Raw genomic sequence first — 22,231 nt, 5'->3', positions numbered from 1 at the left:
GAGATACTCTGTAGGCGCTAGAAGACTGCACTTGGAGACCACATGGTCAATGGTTTCATTTTGTTGCTTGCATACACGACACGTTGGACTGCTTCTGATCTTTAATATGTTGGCCTGGTAGTTTCTTGTTGGTAGGCATTGATCTTGAGCTGCTATGATAAACCCCTCTGTTTCAGATTTTAAGCCAGAGGCCATTAGCCATTGATGGGTCAGGGCTTTGTCGATATCTGCATTATTCGCTCTCTTTGGGTATTTGCCGTAGAGAGGTTTTTCTTGCCATTTATTATTCAGAATATCTAAGGCCGCAGTTTTGGCACGGGTTTTCATGCGCCTAGCTTTTTCTGTGCTTGTTTCTTGTATGTCTATCTCTAATTCCGAAATTGGTTGTATTCGGAATTCACTTAGATATTCCTTTGCCTGTTTTGTGACTGAGTATGATGCTTTCTTGTTTTCATGTTTTGAGACAAGTTTTAACATCCAGTCCTCAGAGTTTTTCAGGTAGGTGTCTAGGCCAATTGTAGCAATCTTCATTGTTATTGCCAGTTGCAAAAGACCACGGCCCCCGTCTTTTCTTGGCAGATAGAGTCGTTCTGTATCTGCCTTAGGGTGGTGCATTCTATGCATTGTCAACAGTTTCCTTATTTTTCTGTCGAGCTGACATATTTCAGTAATTGACCAGTTAACAATATTGAAACTGTAAGTCACGACTGGGTATGGCTAATGCATTGATCGCTTCGATCCTGTTTCTTGCATTCAGCTCTGTCTTGAGTATTGCTCTCACTCTTCGATAGCATTCTCTCCTGATCCTTTCCTTCATCTCTGAATGCCTTATTCCGTTCCCTTCAATTACCCCTAGGTACTTGTAGCTCTCCGCTGGGTCTAGTTCTTTTATGACATTCTGTTGGTCAAGGTTACGTTAGATGTTTCTGTCATTTTTCCTTTGATAAAGGTAGCCTTTGCACATTTATCGAGGCCGAATTGCATTCTGATGTCGTCACTGAATTGTTTGACTATCGCTAGTAAGCCCTTGAGTTGTTGATCATTTTTTGCAAAAAGCTTTAAATCATCCATGTAAACGAGATGATTTATATTTTTATCAAACATTTTATACCCGTACTGCGCGTCATTGAGCAGCTTTGAGAGAGGTATTAAGGATAAACAAAAGAGGAGTGGTGACAGTGAGTCACCCTGGAAAATGCCACACGAAATTTTTACATCACCAGCATTTAGGGATTCACTGTCACTGTTCAGAGTTAGTGTGGTTCTCCATGATCTCATACTTACAGTCAAGAAGTTTCGCAGAGTTGTGTGCTATCTTATACATTTCAAGGCATTTCCTAATCCAGCTATGTGGTAGGCTATCAAAAGCCTTTTTATAGTCTATCCAGGCTATTGATAAGTTTTTGTGTCGTTTGTGACAATCTTCTAAGATCATCTTATTGATGAGTAGTTGGTCTTTACAGCCGTAGGATCCACGTTTACATCCTTTCTGTTCATTAGGGAATATGCTGCTGTCTGTTAAAAAACTATAGGTATTTCCGTCAGGACAGATGTTAGAGTTTTGTACATAGTGTTAAGCAGGTTATGGGTCTATAGTTTTTTGGTTCATTTGTTTCTTCACTTTTTGGAAGCAGGAATGTTAACCCATTAACTAGCCAGGAGGCATCCTACTAGGGTGTTGCTATTATATTATTATATTATTATTATTATATCATTATTATTATTATTATTATATGTTTGACTTTTGCTTTATATTTGTACAATTTCACTCCAAGTTCCACCCAGAGACCTCATGAGACAAAAAGTTAGAAGTTCTAGTTGGCATTTGACTAGGGTGCATATATTTGATTTTGCACAAAATATTGTTCTAGAGAATGTTCAAGAAAGCATATATTATTACAAGTTTGTTTTAAAATTTGAGATTACATAGACAGTATTTTACGTAGGATATGGGCAGTTCCCATGAGCACTACTTTTCGAATTTTTGCCATTTTTAGATTTCCTGGTATCTGAGCTAGGTAGCAATCAGCGCCATTTGCTATCATTCCTTGGGCGCCTACGACAAACAGGTTCTACGACAAACAGGTTCCACGTTTTGCCAATTTCTATTTCAAGATCTTTATAGTTGCTCAGTTTTTGGTAGGTCTTGACACATACAATTATGTCGATTGGGACAGTCATATTTATGAGGTGGCAGGATTTTTGTCTGAAGTCCTTCAATATAATGTCTGATCTATTCGTATCTATCTTTCTGTCGGTTTGAACGGTGAAGTTCCAGAGGAGTGAGATGTGGTCATTTTCAAGCAATGGAGGTGGTTTGTGTTCCCACTAGTTTTTATTATGGGGCAGGTCCAAGTTTTTGAAAATTACCCGGTGTATATACTGTGCTGGTCTATCAAGCCTGTTGAGATACTCTGTAGGTGCAAGAAGACTGCACATAGAGACAACATGATTGATGGTTTCATTTTGTTGTTTACATACACGACATGTTGGGCTACTGCCGTTCTTTAAGATGTTGGCCTGGTAGTTCCTTGTAGGTAGGCATTGATCTTGAGCTACTATGATAAATCCTTCAGTCTCTGATTTTAAGCCAGACGCCATTAACCATTGATGGGTAAGAGCTTTGTCAACATCGACATTATTAGCTCTATTTGGGTATTTGCCATTGAGAGGTTCTTCTTGCCATATATCAATAAGAATATCCAAGGCAGCTGTTTTAGCACGGGTTTTCATACGCTTAGCTTTTTATATGCTTGTTTCCAGTACGTATAATTCTGGGATTTATTGTATTGGGAATTCATTTAGATATTTCTTCGCCTGTTTTGTTACTGAGTATGGGGTTTATTATTATTATTATTATTATTATTATTATTATTATTATTATTATTATTATCATCATCATCATCATCATCATCATCATCATCATTATTATTATTATCATTATTATTATTATTATTATTGTTATTATGCAGTAGTTTTATTTTTATAGCGTGCTTTCACTTCACTACCGAGCGCAGCTCTGTGTGCCTTGGGAATGTGCTGTGGTTTGTTGTGATGCTCTGATGGTTACTGTATTGAAAGTGTTTTGCGTAGGATGTGTGCAGTGCCCAGTAGTGCAATTTTCTGTATGTTATATGTGTTTGTAAGTCCTGGTGTTTTTGTTATGTATTTGTCTGAATATTTTTTTATCATGCCTAATGCACCTACTATGATGGGAATTGTTTCTGTTTTCAGATTTCACATTCTAGTTACCTCTATTTCCAGGTCTTTGTATATTGAGAGTTTCTTCGTTTCTTTTAGAGAAACGTTGTTATCTGCTGGTATTGATACATCAATTAGGAAGCATTTCTTTCTTCGTGAACTCTGACAACTATATCTGGTCTATTGACCTTAATTTCTCTATCTGTGTGTATTGGCATATCCCATAGTCTGGTTGCTTTCTCGTTTTCTGTGACCTTTTCTAGTGTGTGCCTATACCATCTTTTTTCTGTTGCTATTCCATAGTGTTGGCATAGCTTTCAGTGTATATAGATTCCAACTTTGTCGTGTCTGTGAATATATTCCTTCTTAGCCAAGACTTGGCAGCCAGAGATAATATGATTTATTGTTTCTTCTCCATCTCCACATATTCTGCAGTTACGTGTTATGTTTCTTTTCATTATATGTTTTCGGAAATTTCTGTGGGGAGGCTTTGGTCTTGTGCTGCAATTAAAAATCCTTCAGTCTCTGCTTTGAGTCGTGAGCTTCTCAGTCATTGCTGGGATTTTGCTTTGTCTATTTCTTTTGCATTTAGTTTAGCCAAGTATTTGCCATGAAGGGGGTTTTCTTGCCATCGTTTTATCATGACCCGTTGCTGTTCTAGTTTTAGTTTGGATTTCATTTGTTCTACATCTTTTGTTGTTGTTTCTTATTCTTCACAGTTGTTAGGTAGTATGACTTCTTGTTTGTATTTGTTAAGTTCCTTAAAGACTGAAAACAATTTTTTGTTTTGTTCGTGTTTTGTGGCTATTTGTATTATTTTTCCTTGCTTCTGAAATAGGTATTTTTGAAGTCCTATGGTGGTTATTTTGCAATAGTTTTCTGGCTGTATAAGGCCTCTGCCACCGTTGTTATCCAGCAAGGGACCAGCACATACGGCATAGATAGAACAAACAAGTCAATGCTGTGGTCATGGAGTGTTACTACTTGAGCAACCCTGTAGACGAATATGGTGTTCATATTAGGGGATATCGACAACGTATGTATGATCGATGGAGAGAAAAAGGATTGTTTCAACTCACGGAACAGAGATCAAGCTAGAGCAATAAGAAAAAATCGTTGGCTCACAGAAGTAGAAGTCGAAGCTATCAAAAGACGGGTACTGGAAAACAGCAGCGGAGGAAACGATGACAATACAGTTCCTACTGATAAAAGTAATTTCATGGCAAAAAACAGAGGTGAGATCTCTAATAAACCACAAGAAAGGAACAGTGATAGTTTGCCCAATTAGAGACATATAGATGGTCTAGAAGACAATAAAACTAATGGTAACATGACAGATGGGTAAAAGGCAATCTACGACGGAATAAATGCAAGGCTACAGGAGAATGATAGCGACATTATTTGCAACCTTAAAAAGGTTGATGGGTGGAAATTGAACCAAGAAACGAAAAATGTCAATGAAATTCTGAAATACATCAGAACAAAAAACATCACAGAAACAAATAATTGGATCAAAGTAGCAAATGTTGTTGCAGAAAATGTAGGTGTTGATGTCAAGAAAAAGAAATATGATGGGAGTAACAAAAGAAAAGATCCACGGCGGGGTTAGATATGCCCTCGAAGGATATTTCTGTGTTAGACCGAAAAGGAGAGCTTAAAAGCGAACAAAAATACAGGGCACTGAACAGAAAGTATGATATTGAAAGAAAGGGCCTGAAAGTGGTAATGGAGGAACTGAAACAGTGCCTCGTTGCAAAAAAAGCAAAGATGGTAAAATACGACCAAAGAATGAAGGGATACCAGCAGAATAGGTTATTCTGAGTAGATCAGAAGAGATTCTACAAAGAAATAAAGGGAGAGTGTACAAATGAAAAGTTGATAACAGATAACATTGAAAGTCAAAAGTTTTGAAGAAACATCTGGAGCAAAGAAAAGGAACGCAAGAAGCATGCTGAATGGTTACAAGAACAGAAGCAAACAGTAGTCTGTCCACAACAGGCAGAATAGTCATTTCACTTAGGGGAGTGAAGAAAATGAGCAAAAAAAAATGGGCAACTAAAAGGCTCCGGGACCAGATGGAGTTAACATTTTGTATATGACTGTGTATCTGTCTGTGAGTGTATGTGTGTAAATGTATGAGTATATGTCTCAGTGTGTGTGTCTTTCTGCGTTAGGTACGTTATTAAACATACGTACATCTATGGCAACAGTCCGGATACTTATTGATCAGACCTAGTATATATGTAAATATATATATATATATACATATATACACATGTGTGTGTGTTTGTGTGTGTTTTGTATGCGGTGGGGCGTGTATATATTACTGTAATTATTCATTTAAAACCCAGTAATGTAGCTGTACTAAGGAATGAGTTACACATCACAAAAGTTATATTTAATTCTTTAGTGTTGTAATTTCATACTGTGGAAGATCTTCATGAATTCAGAATGTAAACATAATATTTTTCAGATATTACTTAGCAATTAATTTCATTTACATATCCCTCCGGAGTTGACAACATAAGTACCAGTAATAACCACCCGTACCTTTTATGTATGTATGTATGTATAAGTATATATCACGTTGAAAGCACCGGTTCTCGTCTAATCACCGAAGTTAAGCAACATCGAGCCTAGTTAGTACTTAGATAGGTGACCGCTTGGGAAACCAGGTGCTGTAAGCATTACATTACTATAGGCACAGGAGTGGCTGTGTGGTAAGTAGCTTGCTAACCAACCACATGGTTCCGGGTTCAGTCCCACTGCGTGGCATCTTGGGCTATAGCCCCGGGCCGACCAATGCCTTGTGAGTGGATTTGGTAGACGGAAACTGAAAGAAGCCTGTCGTATATATGTATATATATATGTATATGTGTGTGTGTGTGTATGTGTTTCTGTGTCTGTGTTTGTCCCCCTAGCATTGCTTGACAACCGATGCTGGTGTGTTTACGTCCCCGCCATTAGCGGTTCAGCAAAAGAGACCGATAGAATAAGTACTGGGCTTACAAAGAATAAGTCCCGAGGTCGATTTGCTCGACTAAAGGCGGTGCTCCAGCATGGCCGCAGTCAAATGACTGAAACAAGTAAAAGAGTAAAAGAGTAAAAAGAGTATATATATATATATATATATATATATATATACTTATGATTACACACACACACACATAGATACATGTATGCAAGTATGTATGTCTTAATGTATGTATATGTTATGTTTGTATGTATGTACACATGAGTTGTGGTAATGTAATAAATCCTTAATGAGGCAAATCAAAGAATGAGTCTCTACGATGTCAGTTGATCTGACATCACACCACGATGTCTTGGAGGAAGAATGAATTTAGTCCCTGATACACTGTTTGAAAGACGGGGAAAATGAAAGAAGAAAAGGAAAGGAAATGGAATTGGGATTGTCATGGCCAGAACTCCATTTCCACTAGGGCTTGAACAGACCCCATCTGAAGCTGAAGATCAACAATATCATTATTTTGAAAAATAAAAAAATCATTTATGCTCATTATTGCTGTTCCTTTGCCTAAAATTAGAACTGATTTAACAAAAAAGGGATCGGAGTGTCAGAAATGTTACAGCAGTCATGGGCAAACTGCAACCAGCAGGACTTTTTGAATGGACTTCAACGAAAAATGATCATGAATCTTTTTCGTAGTGCGGCCCACCTAATGATGAGTAATCTCTCATGCGGTCCACTTCTCGAGTAAGGTTGCCGACACCTGTGTTAGAGACTGCGATAAAATATATTGTGGAAATGCGGAAGAACATTATCTAAAGGTAAGTGTGATATGGAGTTAAGACTTTAGTGTGACAGGGGGGGGGGTTAATCTGCACTCATTACTAGTCACAGGTTCGTCCTTGCCTGAGTGATAGTGCCAATCAAGAGTACCAGTTATGGGTCAAATAGCCGAAGATGGCAAAGTCAGACGCAACTCAAGAAGGGCTGGCCCTGAAGCATGTGTAACACAGGTCTACTAGCATGTAGACATGCTCTGATGTCACTTGAACCAAGTTTAAGTGTTAAATAGGCCTGATACTTCAAGAGTAATCTTTGAAGCAGAGAACTAGCAGAGTGAACAGCAAACAAATCGGCGAAAGGAAAAGTTACGAATCTTCAAATTAAGGCTTAGAAATCTATATGGGAAGCACTCCGTCGGTTGCGACGACGAGGGTTCCGGTTGATCCGAATCAACGGAACAGCCTGCTCGGGAAATTAACGTGTAAGTGGCTGAGCACTCCACAGACACGTGTACCCTTAACGTAGTTCTCGGGGGATATTCAGCGTGACACAGAGAGTGACAAGGCCGGCCCTTTCAAATACAGGTACAACAGAAACAGGAAGTAAGAGTGAGAGAAAGTCGTGGTGAAAGAGTACAGCAGGGATCACCACCATCTCCTGCCGGAGCCTCGTGGAGCTTTAGGTGTTTTCGCTCAATAAACACTCACAACGCCCGGTCTAGGAATCGAAACCGCGATCCTATGACCGCGAGTCCGCTGCCCTAACCACTGGGCCATTGCGCCTCCACAGAAATCCATAACCGCCGACGCTTGTAGGTATGGTACATGAAGAGAGAGAGAGAGAAAGAGAGAGAAAGAGAGAGAGAGGGGGAGAGAGACGGACAGACAGATAGATAGACAGAAAGAGAGAGAGAGAGAGAGGAAGAGAGAGGGGAAAACTGTGAGAGAGAAAGAAAGCGATTTGAAGGATATTTGGCTGCTATTTCTACCTGATGGAGTGATCATGTAGGTTCCCTCATTAGCTTGAATTATTGGTGTTGGTCTGCTTTATGTTTTGTCGTAATAATTTTATGTTTCGTTGTTACATGATCAGGAGTTGTCCCATAGCCGTGTTATTAAGTTGCTACATACCATGTTGTCATGTAATACACTGCTATATGAGTTCTTACATTCTTGCTTTCTATGAGCTCATAATAATAATAATAATAATAATAATAATAATAATACTGGTTTCAAATTTTGACACATGACCAGCAATTCTGCTCAATACCACAGATTTGCTTGTCAGTTGTTTGACTTTAACCAGTTGAGCATGTCCTTTAGTGGCTGACGATATGTGCATCTCTGATTACGAGCAGAAGTAGTGGGGGAGCATCATAGCCATGTGTTGAGAGGAATTATTTGGGGTTTGAATAATTCACCTCTGGAAACATGGGTGTTTCGTTCAACATCCTTAAACAACCCTTATTCAGGGACCTTTTGGGCAGGATGGGTTACTTGACCTGAAGAAAATTCTAACTGGGCCCCACCTGCAAGGTCATGTGCTGTTTATTTTGATATGCGATCACCATGTCGCGCACATATGGTTGTGATGCATGTGCCTGGTGTAACCTTATCAGACGGGTAGTCATGATGGGTATACTGGGCTTCGTATATTTTACCCCAGTGTCACTTTGATGGCATGCACTGCTCTCTCACTCAATAATAATAATAATAATAATAATAATAATAATGATGATGATAATGATGATGAAGATGGTTTCAAATTTTTGGCACAAAGCCAGCAATTTTAGGGGGAATAATAAGGAAACGTTTGCCCTGGTTTTGACGAGTGATTGTAAATATAAGCCACTAAGCATTTTGCCCGGGATACTAACGATGTTGCGAGTTCGCCATCTTGCTCATCATAAAATATTATTAAATAATACTTTGATCAGGCGTTGTAATTTGTTACTTTCCTAAGATCGGATGTGTTTAGGAGAAAGTATATTGGTGAACAAAGCACTAAAGCACCTAACCAGCAAAGCACAGTAACGTTAACTAACCGTGGTTATTTCTGTCCCTAGGAGAGAGTAAACCTCGATGAACAGCAGTTAACTCACCAAAGCAAAATCATTAGTGATAACGCAAGGTTAAAAATATTACCAAAAATTGAAATTTGTTGAGGCAACAGGGAATCGTAATTATGAGTTTTAAAAATTTCAATCAATATGCTTCATACACATGCCATGCATCATTGCCAAAATGATAATATCGAGTTCTCAGATGGGATTGTTGTCAATCTGTTCTTAGCGATGTCCTGTACGTTGAACATGGTATATGCATTGGAATTGACTTGCCGCTTTTATTCCGACAGTGTACATTACGCTATCGCCTGTATAACTTATTCGGAAGTGACGCATGTATTGTTAGATATTTTACATAGCTGAGGCCAAATACTAAACAACCAAAATAAAAGTATTCACCTCTCTCTCACATGAATTGTTTTAGTATTTAAACTTAGTTTATTAAAGTCAATCTTGAAGAAACATTGAAAACTGATATAGCTGTACCATTCTACCAAAATTTATAAAGTGGTGTACTAAATCTGTATATCATTCATACTTTAAGCGAATAAGAGATATTATTTTCTGCTTTAGGCACAAGGCCCGAAATTTCTGGAGCGGGGGCCAGTCGATTAGATCGACCCCAGTACGCAACTGGTACTCAATTTATCGACCCCGAAAGGATGAAAGGCGAAGTCGACCTCGGCGGAATTTGAACTCAGAACGTAAAAACAGACGAAATAGCGCTAAGCATTTCGCCCGGCGTGCAAACGTTTCTTATTTCTTTACTGTCCACAAGGGGTTACACACAGAGAGGACAAACATGGACAGACAAACGGATTAAGTCGATTATATCGACCCCAGTGAGTAACTGGTACTTATTTAATCGACCCCGAAAGGATGAAAGGCAAAGTCGACCTCGGCGGAATTTGCACTCATTACGTAACGGCAGACGAAATACCTATTTCTTTACTACCCACAAGGGGCTAAACACAGAGGAGACAAACAAGGATAGACATAGGTATTAAGTCGATTACATCGACCCCAGCGCGTAACTGGTACTTAATTTATCGACCCCGAAAGGATGAAAGGCAAAGTCGACCTTAGCAGAATTTGAACTCAGAACGTAACGACAGACGAAATACGGCTACGCATTTCGCCCGGCGTGCTAACGTTTCTGCCAGGTCGCCGCCTTAGAATGGAATGAGAGCTATTAATGACTCGAAGGCTCTAGAAATGAAAATCGGCTGGCTGCAAACTGCAAGGATCAACTTCTACTGGAAAAGTAGCCACTAACACATAATCCCTTGAAGATTAGATTAGAGATTTGGAAAGTGTCTTTCGAAGAAGCTTACCAGAGATATTTTCCACACACCTTATGACCGTCACTAGTGTTATGTATTTGTTTCATGTGTCATTCGAATATGTGATATCATCCATATGTAAAAAAAACTTATGTTTTCTCATAGTAACCGGGTTTATTACAGTATTACTGGGGTTGTAGCGTAACATTTTTTTGTCGTTGAAGTGTGCTTGAAAGGTAAGAAAAATCTTGAAGGTAAGCCAGCGGCCACCAGCAGATTTTCTTGTCAGAATAAAAACATTCACTTTTACTGTTTAGTTGGAATCAGTAGCTCACAAACGGTAACCATTCGAGGAAACATATGTGTAAACAATGCAATTCTTCAAAACAGCGCATTCAATGCGTTCACAAAGCTTGGTGAATGCCAAAACATTATCAGGCAATGTCAATTTCTGCGCATAGTTAATGTAAGTAGTTCTCTTACATTGCAACTAAGAATAAAACATGGCTATTTGATTACATTGGTTCGTAGTATTGAAGCAGTTTGTTTCTGATTCATGGTTTCTTTTTGGCTAGTAAAAGTGATTTATATGTTTTCTTTTTACTCTTTCATTGAATTGCTTGTAAAATCTGATGTATTTCCAAAGAAAATAAACAACAACGTTAACAGTTAAAGGCATACTGTCGTTGGTTTTAAAAGAAATTCTTTATATATAATAGTTTTGTTGATAAAAACTAATTACTAGAATAAGGATTTTCTCATAGCATATAAAACTCCTTATTGAATGGTTTGAATAAGATCAATAATTCAATAGATAGAACTTCGATAAGAAAAACAAACTATTTTCATCTTTGTAAGTTGATCCATTTGAAATTTCTAGCAAAAGTATAAAGTTTCCACCTGAAAGCGAACAACTTCCTTAAGTCTAACAACAAAGCATTAAATCCTAGAGAGTGAGAAGGAACACATCAAGAAGCATTCTGCTGTCGATATTGTTTACATAATTTGATCTCCAGATAGCGGCACACAAACATATGTTTCTTAAATGTATAACAGGCGATGAAGCAAAGAATTTCGAGTAAATCTACAATGCTATTACACTTTGTTATCAGATTAACCAAACTAAAATTGTTTTTTTCTGTGAACCAAGTTCCCATCTGCTGCTAGTAATATTTGTTCTGTAACAGTACTAATTAACACAGTTGAGAAATTTATACAACAAAACTTTAAAGTTGTTAACATTTTGAGACAAGGTTGAATATTTTTTATAAATGTGCTAATCATATTGATTGCTTTTCAGAGGGTATGAGATCAGTTTTTGTAGATCAGGCTATAATCCTGATTTTAGGATATCAATTTGGAATTAATACATTTCTAAATTTCTCAGAGAGATTTATACAGTAGTAACACGATAAAATGGTGGTATGTTGTCAACTTAATGTGGCAGTCCCATGAAAGGGAAGAATAACTACTGTTATTTAGCCCTAGGAAGCACCGCTTCCTGTCGGCCTTGACACATTTACTGTGTCCTTATGTTTACAAAAGGGGAGATAAGTCCCTTCACCCAGCAAAGCCAGCATCCAGAGACTAATTTCTGAGTCATTGCGTCATCAGTTTGCTAGCTGAATTTTTTATTACGACCATAAAAGATCAATACATAGATGGGACAGCACAGGACGATACATACAAAAAAATGTTGTGATGTGTTCGATTGATATATATTATTTAAAAATATTGATGTTGAAATAAATAGTCTTTTTCTATATGACTAATGGATATGCCATGTTGCCTCAAAGGCCCAGCGGCGATCTCCTTCATTTTATTTCCTCTTTTTTTCCGAAGCCGATTAAGCCGGGTCCCTTGCACCCACCTTTCTTAACACAGCTTTCTATCTTTCCTCAAACACACTTCTCGACAGGGTCCTTTTCTCCAGCCCTATCTCGATCTTCAGATTATATCTGAAGTATTGTAGCAAACCAGGGACTGAAATGAAGGACCCTGTCACGAATCCTTGCATCCTAGTCTTCCACACAGATTCTTTCAGCACCACAACTGTACAGAAAAAACATGCCTCACCTTCCTTCGAGTGTTCATTTGGCGGTACAATCGTTATTATAGACTCAGCCGATAGCTGAACTCTTCCCAGATGCGACAACAGGTGTTTGACGTAAATTATCAAGCCTGATAGCTCCCGACAAAGCACAAAACTCTGGTCTTATCGAGAGGACCGAAAAATCGAAGCCCACATCTTGGACATGTCGTTAGCACCGACATTCCGTGCCTGGATAACTTATCTCGAACAGGTAAAGCGTTCCTGTAACACTGCCAGGTCAGGGATTTTTGGTTATTATCTAAATACCCTGACCCGAAATTTCTTTTGAACACGTTGGTAAGTTGGCTCTCATCGAACCCCAGAGCAGCTCCTAGGGCGCCATCGTTTTTATACTCTACCAGCCTTCTATACAAAACCGAGGTGGTATTCCCACCTTGCCCGTCTCATGGATCAGTACGAGTGCTTGTCGACACTCCTTTTGCCATTCAGTCAGATTACGTTTTTTAATGAAACCGGGTTTAAATCGCTCCAAAGAGGCTGGTCGCGGAAAGAATTCCTCTGCCAGCGGATTCCACACCTTATCCCCCTCCAGGTAGCGCCGGAGATGACTCAGCCTCAATGCATGTCTGCGCATCATCAACCATGGCATTCCTAATCCACCCTTTAACGGTTCCTGGCAGCAGACGGAGCACCTCACAAGTAGATTTCCTCCCTTCCACAATACGCGGAAGAGGAGTCGCTCCAACTTGTTCAGTCACGAGCCGGGGCAGAGGACAACGGTCAGGCGGTAGGTGATTACAGATGCAATAAACACATGCACCACCCCCGCCCTTCCTTTCAGGAACAGACACCTTCCGGACCAGGTCAAGACTAGAGCCTCCACCCTGTCTGCCACCACGCTCCAATTCTTCTCCATCTGGAAGTCCGCTCCAAACCAAACTCCAAACACTGGACGATATCGACTTGCTCCTCAAGGTGCCGAGGCGCAGGCCGATGGACTTGCGCTTGTTAAATTTTGCCCCTGCCACCGCTTCGTATCCTCTGATAGCGTCCTCTACACAAGGTAGCTGAGCCTCATTGGATCCGATGATGGTGACGTAATCCGCGTAAGCAGAGACCGACTTACCGCAACTGATTTCATTGGGAGCGTCCCCACATTCTCGAACTTCCGCTGTAATGGCTCAAGAGCCAACACGTACAGAAGCGGAGATAGGGGATACCCATGACAAACTGAACGCTTGATCGAAAACGGCTCCGACAGGTAGCCGTTTATCTGGACTGTGGATTTGATGCCGCAATACATGGCGGAGATCCAACCACGGAAGTCAGGGCCCAGCCCAGCCGCTTCGAGGACCGCCGCCAGGTACTGATGGTCTACCCTATCAAACGCTTTACTTTGGTCTAAATAGACCAGTGCCCCACCTTTGCCGGTTAATTTACCTAACCTGTCTAAAGTGTAGCGGATAAGGTGAAGATTGTCCTGGATCGACCTGTTTGAGATAGCGCATGTCTGCGCCTTCCCAACAAGTTTCTGCACGACACGCGTCAACATTTTAGCTAACACCTTGGCCAAATATTTGTCCTCATTTTGTTTGTTGTTAACACAACATTTCGGCTGATATACCCTCCAGCCTTCTTCAGGTGTCTTGGGGAAATTTCGAACTTGGGTTCTCATTCCTAAGGTATTTTTCGATGTTGTTATTATTTTTCGTTTTTGGATTTGGTTTGCAAGATTCTTTATGTGAGTTCGTGTGTTGAGGCATAGGTAAAGTTGTTGAGGTAAAGTTTCCACTTATTTCTTATTTTTATCTTCCTAAAATTTTCATTGCGTCTTGCAACCTTTTCAATAGTCTTGACTCTGTCCGATATTTACACTGCGTTTCTTTTTGTTTGTTTGTGCGCATGTGTGTGGGTCAGTGTGTGTGTGTGTGTGTGTGTGTGTGCATATACATGCACGCATGTACGTATGTAGGTAGGTATGAATGTGTGTGTATGTATATATGTGTGTGCATGCATATGTATAAATGTATGTATGTGTGTGCATCTGTATGTGTGTGATGTGGTCGCAGAAATTGTCTGACAGCCATGACTGGGTTCTCCTGCTTGTGTGGCATGATGCAGAGTCCTGTTGCCCGATAAAGGGTCTTCCAGTAGCCACTCTCTTGACCCAAGGCAGCACTACTGCCTCTAGGCACTTGATGTAGGGCTCTGTGTTGAGTCTGAGGCCGTTGGGAAGATGAATGGTCACTACAAACACAATGATGTTGACCGGATGTTTGATTTTTATGACTCTTGGTGCATGCTTTGCGGACACGGTAAGCCAACGGTTGTTCTATGTGTTCACGATATGATCTTGATAGAAATTTGTCTCGTCTGAGAAAAACCAAAGCGTGTTTGATTGGAGGGGATGCTTGAGTTTGTTCAAAAGTTTCGTAACGCGGTGTTTCCTCTTGTCCTTGAGAGTTCGGGATAAAAATTGGCCTTTTCTCATATTGTATGAATAATACCGAATGTATTCATGCACCACCTATCAGATAAGAAACTCAGACACTCCCATGTCCCTGGCGATGAACCTGATTGACTTGGGGGGGGGGATAGCTGTCAACCGTGGCCTGGGTCTCACCGACAAATTCAGGAATTCTTTTCTTATCAGAACAATCAGAGTGAGTTTTTCGAGCTGCCGTACCTTCCTAATCACCATTAGACACATCCAACTCTTTCCGAATCCTCTGCACTGACCTCAGATTGACACCCAAACATTCTGATATATTCGAATTGGAGATTCGGGCGCGAATGCCAATCTGTGCAGCATGTCGTTTCTAAATGCTTGGCAGAGTCAGTTGCATTGTGGTGCTGTTTCTTCTCACAGACGGTGCCCAACTGACTCTACTATACTGTGTAATCGACAAAATAAAGAAAACAATGCGCATGCGCGAAATAAAAATGTAAAATGGTGACAATTTACCCATCACACCCTGTATATACGTGTGTGCCTGAGTATGTGTGTATTTATATTATGTTATACACATACACACATATATATACGTATGTATTCATCACATGCATACATGACTGTGTATATAGCCACAAACACATAGATACACACACATATATTCAATGTGTTTCTTCAAAAACTGCTAAGCCAATAAGATGCATAATAAACATCTCAGAACGTCTTCAAGTAGAATGTTAGATTATATAACTGGTGATAAATTTATGGAAGAGTTAATCTCCAATGCAATATGTGGTGTATGTGTGGTATACTTGAGTGTATATATATACATATATATATATATATATATATATAATATATATATATATATTATATATATATATATATATATATACTTATTAATTGAGGATATAATCTTTAAAATGATTATATCAGTGGCTAGCGTATAAAAGATGACCATATCGGTGAAAATTAAGTTTTTAAGCATATGATTATAAAAATATAATTATAATTAAGGACGCTGGAATGCCAGCGCCTATACGCTAGGAGTAGATATCAAATACCTACAATCCACTCTAAATTTGTTCTCTATTTATAAATAGATTGTAGGTATTTGACATCTACTTCAAGCATATAGGCACTGGCATTCCTTCGCCCTTAATTATAATTATATTTTTATAATATATATTCTTTTATTCTTTTATTTGTTTCCTCATTTGACTGTGGCCATGCTGGAGCACCGCCTTTAGTCGTCAAATCGACCCTAGGACTTATTCCATCGGTCTTTTTGCCGAACCGCTAATGCTATGGGTACGTAAACACACCAGTATCGGTTGTCAAGCGATGTTGGGAGGAGGGAGGAGACAAATACAGACACACAAACGTATATATATATATTATATATATATATATATATATATATATATATAGTTAATCCAAACATAAACAAAGAGAAAACACAACAACGCGAGGACGTGGAACAAGTATAGTGTTATTGGCCGTTCAGGAAAGAAGGAGGGTTTAACGTTTCGAGTGATATATATATACGACGGGCTTCTTTCAGTTTCCGTCTATCAAATCCACTCACAAGGCTTTGGTCAGCCCGAGGCTATAGTAGAAGACACTCACCCAAGGTGCCACAAAGTGGGACTGAACTCGGAACCATGTGGTTGGCAAGCAAGCTACTTACCACACAGTCACATGTGCATATATATGTATATGCATGTATATATGCATGCGTCTGTATTTTATATACTCTTTTACTTGTTTCAGTCATTTGACTGCGGCCATGCTGGAGCACCTCCTTTAATCGAGCAACTCGACCCCGGGACTTATTCTTTTTGTAAGCCCAGTACTTTTTCTATCGGTCTCTTTTGCCGAACCGCTAAGTAACGGGGACATAAACACACCAGCATCGGGTGTCAAGCAATGCTAGGGGGACAAACACAGACAGAAACACATACACACACACGCATACATATATATATATACATATATACGACGGGCTTCTTTCAGTTTCCGTCTACCAAATCCACTCACAAGGCTTTGGTCGGCCCGAGGCTATAGTAGAAGACACTTGCCCAAGGTGCCACGCAGTGGGACTGAACCCGGAACCATGTGGTTGGTTAGCAAGCTACTTACCACACAGCCACTCCTGCGCCTATGTATATTATTTTTGTTGTTAAAGCGGCGAACTAGTAGAATCCTTACCGCAATGGGGAAAATGCTTAGCGGCATTTCGTCCGTCTTTACGTTCTGAGTTCAAATTCCGCCGAGGTCAACTTTACCTTTCATCCTTTCGGGGTCGATAAAATAAATACTAGCTGAGTACTGGGGTCGATGTAATCGACTTACCCGCTCCTCCAAAATTCAGGCCCTGAAGTATTATTATTAATGATGACTGAGTCGTTAGTATGCCAAACAAATTCTTAGCAACATTTCTGGGTTCAAATTTCACTTTACCTTCCCTCATTTCGAGGTGATTGACTATCCCGCTCACTAAGCTTTCAGTCCCTGCGCCTTTTTTCTTTCTTTCTTTCTTTCTTCCTTTCTTTCTTTCTTTCCTTTCTTTCTTCCTTCTTTCTTTCTTTCTTTCTTTCTTTCTTTCTTTCTTTCTTTCTTTCTTTCTTTCTTTCTTTCTTCCTTTCTTTCATTCTTGTTTTCTTTCTTCTTTCTTTCTTCTTTCTTTCTTTCTTTCTTTCTTTCTTTCTTTCTTTCTTTCTTTCTTTCTTCCTCTTTCTTTCTTTCTTTCCTTTCTTTATTTATTTATTTCTTTCTTTCTCTTCTTTCTTTCTTTCTTTCTTTCTTTCTTCCTTCTTTCTTTCTTTCTTTCTTCTTTTCTTTCTTTCTTTCTTTCTTTCTTTCTTTCTTCTTTCTTCCTTCCTTTCTTTCTTTCTTTCTTTCTTTCCTTCCTGCTTTCTTCTTTCTCTTTTTTCTTTCTGATTTTCTTTCTTTCTTTCTTCTTTCCTTCCTGCTTTCTTTCTTTCTTTCTTCTTTCTTTCTCTCTTTTCTTTATTTCTGCTTTCTTTCTTTCTTTCTTTCTTTCTTTCTTTCTTCTTTTTCTTTCTTTCCTGCTTTCTTTCTTTCTTTCTGCTTTCTTTTTTCTTTCCTGATTATTTCTTTCTTTCTTTCTTTCCTTCCTGCTTCTTTCTTTCTTCTCTCTTTCTTTCTTTCTTCCTGCTTTCTTTCTTTCTTTCTTTCTTTCTTCTTTCTTTCCCGCTTTCTTTCTTTCTTTCCTGCTTTCTTTCTTTCGTTCCTGCTTTCTTTCTTTCTTTCTTTCCTTCCTGCTTTCTTTCTTTCTTTCCTTCCACCTTTCTCTGCTTTCTTTCTTTCTTTCTTTCCTGCTTTCTTTCTTTCTTCTTTCTGCTTTATCATTTCTTTCTTTCTTTCTTTCCTGCTTTCTTTCATCGTTCCTGCTTTCTTTCTTTCTTTCTTTCTTTCTTTCTTTCTTTCTTCCTGCTTTCTTTCTCTCTTTCTTTCCTGCTTTCTTTCTTTCGTTCCTGCTTTCTTTCTTTCTTTTTTCCTTTCTTATTAAGGCATTAACCAGAAAGCAAACGTCAAAACGACAGTCGACAATCTTTCGTTAAAGCTGCAACACAGCGAAAAAAGAAAATGAATTTGTAACTGTTGTCAAAATGATAGAAATGAAGAAGGAATGGGAAAAAGGTAAATCATGTAAGATTTTCCTTCTTTGCCTGAATATATGCGTATATTATGTATGTATGTATGGAAGTATGTATGTATGTATGTATGTATGTATGTATGTATGTATGTATGTATGTATGTATGTATGTATGTATGTATGTAAGTGTGTGTGTATATATGTATGTATGTATCTAATATATATATATATAATTTTTTTTCCTCTGTTTTCCCTTCTCTGGATCTTTCCTTCTCCTATGTTTCCGACGAAGAGCTCCGCTCGAAACGTTAAACCCTCCTTCTTTCTTCTTCCTGAGCGTCCAATAATACTATATTTGTTCCACGTCCTCGTGTTGTTGTGTTTTCATGTGTGGATTAATTTATATATATATATATATATATATATATATATGTGGAGGCGCAATGGCCCAGTGGTTAGGGCAGCGGACTCGCGGTCATAGGATCGCGGCTTCGATTCCCAGACCGGGCGTTGTGAGTGTTTATTGAGCGGAAAACACCTAAAAGCTCCACGAGGCTCCGGCAGGGGATGGTGGTGATCCCTGCTGTACTCTTTCACCACAACTTTCTCTCACTCTTACTTCCTGTTTCTGTTGTACCTGTATTTCAAGGGGCCGGCCTTGTCACTCTCGTGTCATGCTGAATATCCCCGAGAACTACGTAGGGTGCACGTGTCTGTGGAGTGCTCAGCCACTTACACGTTAATTTCACGAGCAGGCTGTTCCGTTGATTCGGATCAACCGGAACCCTCATCGTCGTAACCGACGGAGTGCTTCCATATATATATATATATATATATATATAGTAAAGTTTATTTGCCAACATAACGTGGCAGTCCTGATTAGGACTATGTTGCTATTTTTTAACCTCTTGGAAACATTTTTTCCGGCTGCTTTATCGACACATAATCTGTGTCCTAAACATACTGTGAGCAAGGGAACACATTACTCCCTTCTAGCCGTTGGTAGTACTAGCAGAACAATGGTTTCTGGACAACCTTCCTCGGTGCTGGACAACTGCTTGGCTAGAGACAGGACTCAGCCGACCTTACTCACAGTATATACTTTTCCAAGTTGCTGACCTCGTAAGAAGAAAAACAACTAGCTTTTAATCTCTGATTGAGATCTATGAAGTAACAATACTGAATAGTAAAGTTTATTTGGCAACATAAGGAGGCAGTCTTGACTAGGAATGTGTTACTACTTTTTAATCCCAGGAGAAAACTTTTACCAGCTCCTTTATCGACACATGATCTTTGTCCTAGACATACTATAGGCAAGGAGGATCACTGCTCCCTTTTGCCGTTGGCTATACACCCGCACACGCACACACACACACACACACACACACACGCACACACATACATACTGATAGATAGATACATACACACATATATCTCGTATATATAAACATATGTATGTATATATTACGTAATGTATTTCACGTCTTTTCAATGTCGAACCTTTCTAGTAGTGTGAAGTATAAGTATACTGAGTTTAAAATAGTTATTGGTACCTCTATGGCTAAGCAGAATCATAAAATACAATATGTATGTGTGTGGTAGAACATACATATTGTATGTACTACATACAATATGTATGTAGTACTTATTGTGCTACATACATACTTGTGTGTGTGTGTTTATACCCGAAGAACTTCTGAAGAGTCTCACTCAATGAAATTACTTTCACAAAGCAATCGGCAAGCTGAAGATATGAAAAAAGACATTCGCCTAAAGTGGTGTGTAATGCAATCTATTATGAAGTTACTTGGTTACAAAACAAACTTCTAAGCCACATCGCTATGTCTGCGCCCACGACATACATACAATGCTTCTCAATCAAATTGATATATATTTCCATAGTTGTTAGTAATATACTCTTTGTCGGTTGTTCATAATCTGAGGTGTGATGTCTGTGTTGACAATTAAAATTTAATTGAATTTTAAAATATTTTATTAATCCGCATTGCTTATATTTATAAATGCATATCCGATTAATTTAAAGAACAATGTTCAACGAACAAAACGGCTTGGAATCTTCTGTATGTAACTTGGTTCATAATGGTATGAAGGTAGTGCAAGGAGTTTAATTAATTATCGCATGTAATTAATGTGCATTACTAGATATGACGAGTTAATGTTGATGACTTTTAATAAGTACAACATGAACATGTTACATAAGAGAAGGGATAAAGAGGCAAGCAGAGACCAGCTCACTGCAGCACGGGAAATAGATTCTCCTGGACGCCTTAGCGGCGTCTCTGGCTTGAAGTTGAATTTGCCAGTATGGCGGGCAAATTCACTAAGTTGCTTTGATGTTTGCCATGTCAACCTTATTCAGGAGACCAGTGTTGATTGATCGAGCCATATTTACGTAGGTGTTTAATACCTTTTACGGTCACACTTTTCCTTTTAAGGAGATACATAGGTTCGTGGTTCTAGACTGGATAAAATTCAACAGCTTTGCTTTTAATCTCAAGATTAAATGTGTCTCGCAACAAACACATTTGATCATTTAGTGTTATTTTATCTTTTATGTTTTTCTTGTCAGTAGACTGCGACCATGCTGGGGCACCGCCTTGAAAACGTTTTAGCTGCATGAACCAACCGTAGTACTTGTTTTTTAAGCCTGCTATTTATTCTATCGGCCATTTTTGCCGTAAGTTACCAACATTGATTGCCAAGCGGTGGTGGTGGTGGGACACATACGGGCTTCTTTCAGTTTTTGTCTATCATCTCCCAAATCCACTCACAAGGCTTTGCTCAGTAGAAGACACTTGCTGAAGGCGTCACGTAGTGGGACTGAACCAGAAATCATGTGGTTGGGAAGTTTAAGTTTAATAGCATTATAAACTGTAAAACATGATACCCTTAATTAAATTCGCCTACTTATCACGGTAACTCACTAGATAAACACATATGTATATAATTATATGTACACTGTTGCAAACGCATATTAAAACCCTAGTGTGGAAGGATAAGGATTCCCAAGGTATTATGCAGCCTTACGATGGCTACGTCCATCCTCAAATTGTTCCACAATTGACTCTCCATGAAAATCACACAACTCTTTTGTGTTTGATGTTCGCGTCAGATTAGTTGGTATAAACAATTAGTATACTGTAATCTGAAACGGAAAACAAGAACACGATTAAGTTTGAAGCATCTGGTAGTATCCGCACAGATAAAACGAGGATACATATATATATATATATATATATATATATATATATATATATATATATATATATATATATAGGCGCAGGAGTGGCTGTGTGGTAAGTAGCTTGCTTACAAACTGCATGGTTCCGGGTTCAGTCCCACTGCGTGGCACCTTGGGCAAGTGTCTTCTACTATAGCCTCGGGCCGACCAAAGCCTTGTGAGTGGATTTGGTAGACGGAAACTGAAAGAAGCCCGTCGTATATATGTATATATATATATATGCGTGTGTGTGTTTGTGAGTCTGTGTTTGTCCCCCTAGCATTGCTTGACAACCGATGCTGGTGTGTTTATGTCCCCGTTACTTAGCGGTTCGGCAAAAGAGACCGATAGAATAAGTACTGGGCTTACAAAAGAATAAGTCCCGGGGTCGAGTTGCTCGATTAAAGGTGGTGCTCCAGCATGGCCGCAGTCAAATGACTGAAACAAGTAAAAGAGTAAAAGAGTAAAAGAGTATATATATATATATATATATAATATATATATATATATATATATATATATATATATATATATATATGTATGTATTTGTGTGTTTGTAT

General features: G+C 38.9%; 1 pseudogene; it reads left to right on the top strand.

Moving 5' to 3' along the window:
* Positions 1 to 5,770: 5,770 nt before the first annotated feature.
* LOC115210104 lies at positions 5,771 to 5,888 on the top strand (annotated as a pseudogene).
* Positions 5,889 to 22,231: the final 16,343 nt, after the last annotated feature.

Source organism: Octopus sinensis, linkage group LG3 (genome assembly GCF_006345805.1).
Source record: "Octopus sinensis linkage group LG3, ASM634580v1, whole genome shotgun sequence".
Taxonomy (NCBI): Eukaryota; Metazoa; Mollusca; class Cephalopoda; order Octopoda; family Octopodidae; genus Octopus; species Octopus sinensis.
The sequence above is the reverse complement of the archived record's forward strand: the minus strand, read 5'-3'. Positions and strand labels throughout refer to the sequence as shown.